Genomic DNA, 7,777 nt, shown 5'->3' with positions numbered 1-7,777 from the left:
TGTCTGGGAACTTTTCTTTATTTGTGATGCAGATATATGAAAAGCTTGGTTAGCTACTTTCTTTTCAGAAATATATAGAAATACCTCTGAACACATTTTAAGGTACTCTGGGTCCTCCTGAAGTGCACACTACCACTCTATAAGCAGCTGGGAGAAGTCTCACAAGCATTGCCCTTTGTTCTTGCAGGGGACTTCAACTGACCAGATGTCTGCTGAAAATACAATATGGAGGAGAGGAAACAGTGTAGGAGGTGGTGTGGTTTAACCCCAGCTGACAGCTATGTACATGCAAGAATAACCCAGACTGTTTTCCCCAGCATGTTTTTAATGTGCACTACAGGAACTATTCCCTTCTACAGTAGTGAAAGTTTTGATTGGGCAGGGCCAGCCCAATTGGCAGATCCTCTGGTGTTGACTAACCATTTTCTTAAATGTGTATTCCAATGTTTGAAGGTCCCACCAGCCATTGCTCTCACTGTCATCTTTAACAGTCTGTTATATTTTTCAACGTTTCCAGAGGCTGGTGCATGATAGGGAATGTGATACACCCACTCAGTGCCATGTTCTTTCGTCCAAATGTCTATGAGGTTGTTTCAGAAATTAGTCCTGTTATCTGACTCAGTTTTTTCTGGTGTGGCATTTTGCCATAAGACTTGCTTTCCAAGGCCCAGGACAGTATTCTGGGCAGCGTCATTGGGCACAAGGTATATTTCCAGCCATCCTGTAATTGCTTCCACCATTGTAAACACATAGCGCATGCTGTCATGGCTTTGGGGGAGTGTGATATAGTCAATCTGCCAGGCCTCTCTATACTTAGATTTCAGCCATTGTCCTCCATACCACAGAGGCTTTAACCACTTGGCCCTGCTTGATTGTAATGCATGTTTCACATTCATGGGTGTGATAGTGTCTACAGGCAAGTAGACTCCTCCAACTAAAAGTTGCATCTCTTCCCCTTATGTTGCAAATCCAAATTGACCTGAGCCACTTTAGTCCCGGCACCCTGATCCACCTGCTGGTTGTTCCGATGTTCTTTGGTGGCCTGACTCTTGAGTACATGAACAGCTACATTATGTACTTTCGCAACCAGATTTTCTGCCCAGGCAGCCCTATAATAGAATCATAGAATGGCTTGGGTTGGAAGGGACCTTAAAGATCATCTAGTTCCAGCCCCCCTGCCAGGTCCAGGGACACCTTCCACTAGAGCAGGTTGCTCAGACCCCCATCCAACCTGGCCTTGAACACTTCAAGGGAGGGGGCAGCCACAACTTCTCTGGACAACCTGTTCCAGTGCCTCACCACCCCAACATGGAAGAATTTTTTCCTAATATCTAATTGTTGTGATTTGATATTGGTTAAAATATCAGGCACTCATGCAAATCATAACAAAGGGTTCATGAGTTAAGGATTAGGAGAAAACACTTTAAGGGCAAAACAAACTCAAAAGTATAAAATAAATTTATTATTAACAGTCAGAGGAGGGTAATGAGAAATAAGATAAGCCTTTAAAACACCTTTTTTCCCCTAGCCCCTCCCTCCTTCCCACTGAGAGTGAAGGGAGACAGGGCATGGGGATTTTGGTCAGTTCTTCACTCAAAATCTTTAGTCAGTTTGCTTAGGGAGAGGAGTCTTTTTTTCTGTTATGCCATGGGGTCCTTCCCACTGAAGACGGTTTTCTGTGAATTCCTCTAGCATGGTTTTAATTTCACGAGCAGCAGTCCTGCCTGACCTGCTGTAACGTGAGTCCCTCCCATGGGCAAAACAGTCTTCCCAAAACTGCATGGCATGGGTCATTTAGTCCATGGGGTGTAGTCTTTTAAGGATGAGCTGCTCTAGTTTGGAAGCAAGGGACCCTTTTCTCTATCTCTGGAGGCAAAGGCCCTCTCTGGGTCTCACTGGATTACAGCTTTTTTAGCATCCACCTGCTTCGGCGTGAGCATCTTTTCTCACAGGCTGCGAGTGGATCTCTACATCCCCCCATGGACTTCATGGATTACAAGGAGATTGTTTTATTATAGTCTTCATCACGTCTCGCAAAAGAATCTTGGCTCCAATGTTTGAAGCATCTCCTCACACTCTTCCTTTTCACTGACCTTGGTTTCACCATGTTAGTTTTCTCCACGTCCTCACTTCCCCCTCTTTTCTCCAACTAGGAGGAATAAACTACTGCTCAGAAGTACCGCTGCCAACAAATTTTGTCAGTTCAAAGATTTCTGCAGGGTCTTGCAGTGCTGAGAAGTTGATTTTGTCTAAGTTCAGCGTCAGGGAATCACTCACCCTGTTTCCACTGCTAGCCACGCGGTCCCTGCCGTGACTGCATGGACGATGCTGGCCACTGCTGCTGGTACCATTTAACGCTTCTTTTCATGTGGGATGCCAGGAAGGAGAATCTGCTGCCACTGCCCCTGCCCTTCTGCTCGTGGTACACCTGGCTAGGGGCAGTCAGGCAGGCAAAGTTCACCGTGGGCCATGCCAAGATGGTGGCGGCCATGTGGCTGTTGTAGGCACATGGCTGTGCCCAGCACCAGGATGGTCCCAGCGGTGGTGCCTGGCACCCCTTTGGGAAAAAAAAGCTGCATGCAGTTTTGATTTCCTTCTTAAATATGTCATCACAGAGGTGTTACCAACTTCTCTAATTGGGCAAGCAGCATGTCCAGCTTCAGAGCCATCGGAGATTGGTTCTGTCGGACACAGTGGAAGTTTCTGGCAGCTTCTCACAGAAGCCACCTCTGTGGCTTACCCCCGCCAAAAAAAAAAATAAAAATCAGACTGCATTAAACCAACACATTAATCTAAACCTACTCTCAGTTTGAAGCCATTCCACCTTCTCCTGTCACTCCAGGGCCTTGTAAATAGTCTCTCTTCATCTTTCTTGTAGGATTCCTTCAGGTACTGAAAAGCCACAAATAGGTCACCCCAAAGCCTCTTTTCCAGGGTGAATAATCCCAACTCAGCCTTTCCTCATAACAGAGATGCTCCATCCCTCTAATAATCTTGGTGACCTCCTCTGGACTTGCTCCAACAGATTGATGTCTTTCCTGTGCTGGGGACCCAGAGCTGGAGGCAGCTCTGCAGGTGGGGTCTCACCAAAGCAGAGCAGAGAGGCAGAATCTCCTCCCTCGCCCTGCTTCCCATGCTGCTTTGGATGCAGCCCAGGACACAGGGTGTTCCTGCGCTGCAAGTGCACATTGCTGGCTTGTGGAGGAAGCCCAGTCCTCTGACGGGCCTCCTTCCTGGAGATCTGCCCCCTAAGATAAGACAAATCCACCTAGTTATGGTGACTAAGCTGTGCACCTCTTCCTGCTTTCGGGACCCCATGTTATCTCCCTGTTAACTATTGGTCATCTTATCCTGGTCTCAGACCATTGGTCCCCTTTCCAATTCTCCCCTCCCCTATAAAAACCCCAGCTTTTGCCCAGATCAGTGGTAGATCATCACTGCCCCCCTTCACTGAAGCCTGCATTGAAGAACTCCAGCGGAACGCCACATGGTCTCCTGTCTCTTGTCTATGCGTGGCTGGGGTAACCCATGAACGGTGCTGGCTAGGCTGATCTGAGCTGATCACTGCAAGAGCAGAAATCACTTCTAAAAGAGCTGTTCACTTGAAGCCTCTGCCCACTCTCCTAAGGGTTACCCCTGGCTAGAAACTGCCTGGAACCCCCAGACAGTGGCTCCTTTCCCAGGATGCCTATCTGGGATTTGTTGCTGGCAGAGCTGGGGGTCGGAGAGACCCCCAGACCCAGCCACAACACTGGCTCATAGCAATACTTATCACAAAATATGCTGAGCTGGATGTGACTCACAAGGATCATCGAGTCCAGCTCCTTGCACAGCACCATTCCCAAGAGTCACACCATGTGCGCAAGAGTATTGTCCCAACGCTTCTTGAACTCTTTCAGGCTTGGTGCTCTGACATTCCCTGGGGAGTCCACTCCAGTGCCCAACCACCCTCTGAGGGAAGAATCTTTTTCTAATATCCAGCTTAAACCTCCCCTTACACTACTTTAGGCTAGGTTACCACTGAGAGATCAGTACCTGCCCCTCCTCTTCCCCTCATGAGAAAGTTCTAGACTGCAATGAGGTCTGACCTCAGTCTTCTCTTATCCAGGCTGAACAAGCCAAGTGACCTCAGCTGCTCCTCATACGGCTTCCCTCAAGGCCCTTCACCATCTTTGCTGCCATCCCTTGGACACTCTGTATCTTTCTTATATTGTGGTGTCCATAACTTCCCCCAGGACTCAAGGTGAGGCCACCCCAGTGCAGAGAAGATTGGGACAATATCTCGGTTTGAGACAAATTAGGAGGAAACATCCTGAGATGAATGTGTCCTCTAAAGAAAGGCAGGTTTTGGCATCCCCCCCCCCCAGGTTCAAAATAAATTTATTGGAGGAAAATGAAAAAAACTTTATTTAACAAGCAGGGTGCAGGCAGGCATGAAAAAGAAAATGAATAATGTTAGATAATAAACCTTCTTGTTGTGGAGAAAACTGGTGGATTTTTTAGAGCCCTGCTCTTGCTCTCCCAAAATCCAGAGCTGGGGTGTGGTGTCCCAGGGCCTCCCCTCTGGGTCACAGTGTGGGACTCCCTGTGATGTTCTGGTGTTTCAGACAGGAGCAGAGCTGAACAGTTCCAGAAGAAGAAGCCACAGTCCCAGGAAAAAAACTTCTTGCCTCAGCTAACAAAAAAGAAACTAGCTAAAAAGCAAATATGTCCTCTCTCTGTCCATGGTAGACAACAGTGCTGAGAGAGAACCCAGGGGAGGATGTGCAAAAATGGCACTGAAAGAATTCCACTGGTCCCCCCCATTCCCTGGGCCTAGCTTAAAGCTACAGGACCTATGTCTGAGCACAAAGCAGATTATAGGGGATACAGTATCATAACATTACCCCAAGACATTCCACCCCTTATTCCATATTGTTGGCTTAATGCCCAAATTAATATATTCTAACTCTACACACACACATTTATACATATATATATATATACATATATAATTATATATAGCTATATACAGATAGTGGCAGTGACATTCAGCAAACAGTGGCATTTACATATGGTTCTCATCCAACAATCAGATCTCCCTGCAGTACACAGCATGTCTCTCCATCCCTCTGCATTACCCACCATGTACAACCTGGTCCCTGAGAAAAGACAACCCCACGGATGGGTTTGTCTGTACTCAAGGCAGAATTGATCCAAACTGTCTTCCCTAACAGACTTGTGACGTACTACTGGGACCTTGTCTCCGTCTACTGTATTCAAGGGCCCAGATTAGGCAGGGCCTGCTTGGTTGGTGGAGCCTCGGGTGTTAACTAACCAGGTGCCCTTTGCTAAATGCAGCTCCCAATTTTTGAAAGATCCCCCACCAAGTGCCTTCAAGGTGGTTTTTAACAATCCATTGCATTGTTCCACTTTGCCTGCAGCTGGTGCATGGTAAGAAATATGGTACACCCACTTGATGCCATGTTCTCTAGACCAGGTGTTTATAAGTCTGTTCTTGAAATAAGTCCCATTGTCAGACTCAATTCTCTCAGGGGTACCATGCCTCCAATGGACTTGCTTTTCAAGACCCAGGCTGGTGTTATGGGCCGTAGCCTGAGGCACAGGGTAGGTCTCTAACCGTCCTGTGGTGGCTTCTACCATTGTGAGCACATAGCACTTGCCTTGGCAGGTTTGAGGAAGGGTGATGTAATCAATCTGCCAGGCCTCTCCATACTTATATTTGGACAACCACCCACCATACCATAGAGGCTTCATCCACTTGTCCTGCTTAATCTTTGCACACGTCTCAGTTATGGATAACCTGAAAAATACCGCCCCTGGTTAGATCCACTGCTATTTTACAATCCCCCTGACCCCCAGAGACTGCGTCAGCCCCGCACGGTCTAGGGTGGGGGGGGGAGGGGGGGAGTTAATAGCAAGGACTAGAGATACAGACAAGGAGGCTCTCTCCTGGTGGGACAGAGTCCCTGCTTTTAATCAGAAGTTGTCCAGGGCAGGAAAGAGATAGAATCATATCCTGCACTGCTTTTTAAACCGAGGGAGAGGGGGAAGGAAGAACAGGTTACAACCAAGAGGGAAGATTCAAAGGGGAGGGGTGACCAGGAAGGAACTAAGATCTTACAGATCAGAGGAGGAGCCCCAGGAAAATGCAATGCAACACCTCACCCTTTTTAATTATATAAAATTAAAATAAGGGCTTTGGGCTTATTTTGATACAGAACACGAGTTTGTCCACCACTCGTGATTGGCGGGCCGGTTAGGTTGCTTTCGGTCCGCTAGTTCTATGTGGTGGACTTCTGAGGTAGAGGGGATTAAACTGCTGAGGGCTTTTAAAATCAAACAACGAATAATCTTGAATGCTAGAACTATCAGGAGCAGAACAACAAAAAACAACAGGATTGTTTTAACTATTGAAGTCCACCATCCTGTGAGTCCGCAGCCTTTGAACAGTTCACTAAACCAGTCCTCGGACTCTTGCTTCACTTGTCCAATCAAGTTTTTCATCTCTCAGAGGGCTACGTGGATGTTGGGAGCTTTCGAGATCAGGTTTAGGCAGCAAAGTCCTTCAAATTCCTGGCATTTGTGTCCATGCAGCAGCAGAAGGAAATCTATGGCCGCCTGGTTCTGGAGTGTAGCCTGCCTGGTGATTTCCTTGTCTTCTAGGAGGGAGCTGAGGGCAGTGGATGTTAAATTTGCCTGTTTGACCATCCAGCACTCTGGGTGTCCTAACTCACCTAGTGCTTTGGCAGCTGCAACCCATGGAAGAAATATGGATGCAGCAATTCTTTTTGACTTTGCCCAATGAAAAATTTCAGAATCACAGTTTGAGTCCAAAATATCAGTGCTTCTTTTGTGGACTTTGTGGGTTGAATTGTCTTTCCGAATCCATTTAGTACTTTGGGTTTGGTTGGGCACTAACAGGGACAATCGCCCTATGGTACATGGCCCTCCTCGAAGCTGAGATGGGATCCCTGCCCATGCTCTATCCCCGCAAATCAGAAATCTACCTTTAGGGAGGTTTTTTGGATGTGAGTGGAGAGGACTGTCTGCTGTGACATGACTTAGAATACTACACCACTTTTTAGCTGTGAATTCTTCTCGATACTGTAATATGTGGTTATAGAGTTTAATATCTCTCAGCGAGTCCTAAGTGAACACAATAAGGTGCTGGGGAGGAACCCAGTAGTTCTAATTCTTGGGATTCCCTATCTGCTTTGGACAGTTTTGGTAACCACTCCTCCACAGAGTTTTTAACTACTACAGCCCGCCGCTTACAGCTTTCATGTGGCTGGGCGCTGTATGTTTTGGGAACTGTGTTAGGCCTGGGAGTGTCAAAGCTGGCTGGAAAGTCTCCAGCTTGCAGTGGGATCCCTAACAGGCAGGTGGATATAGGGTCTTTTGCTGCCACAGTGGACAAGCAGATATTCTCTTGCTGGAGTGTCTGTGCCAAGGTCACACAGATGTTCTGTCGTGGCTGAGGGATGATCCAGGCAGCTGCCAGACTGCTCAGCACGAGCAGGATGACAGCTGGGGTAGGGCTCATCATGGGGTTGAGTGTGAGGTAGGTTTTCTCTAAAAGAAAAGAAACAAACATTTTTAAAGCATATTCACAGTCAAGGTGTACAGGTCAGAGAGTAACCAAAGGCTAGGAAGGTTTCTTCTTGCTCTTTCCAGCAGCATCTTCTTTTGGAAGCAACCGCCACTTGTTTTCCATCTCCTTCTGCTGGGGCTGGGTTTTTAGGAACAAAAGGCTTTACCCACTTCTGAGGAATCC

The sequence above is a fragment of the Poecile atricapillus genome, chromosome W, assembly GCF_030490865.1.
Source record: "Poecile atricapillus isolate bPoeAtr1 chromosome W, bPoeAtr1.hap1, whole genome shotgun sequence".
Classification (NCBI taxonomy): Eukaryota; Metazoa; Chordata; class Aves; order Passeriformes; family Paridae; genus Poecile; species Poecile atricapillus.
Note: the sequence above shows the minus strand (reverse complement) of the source record.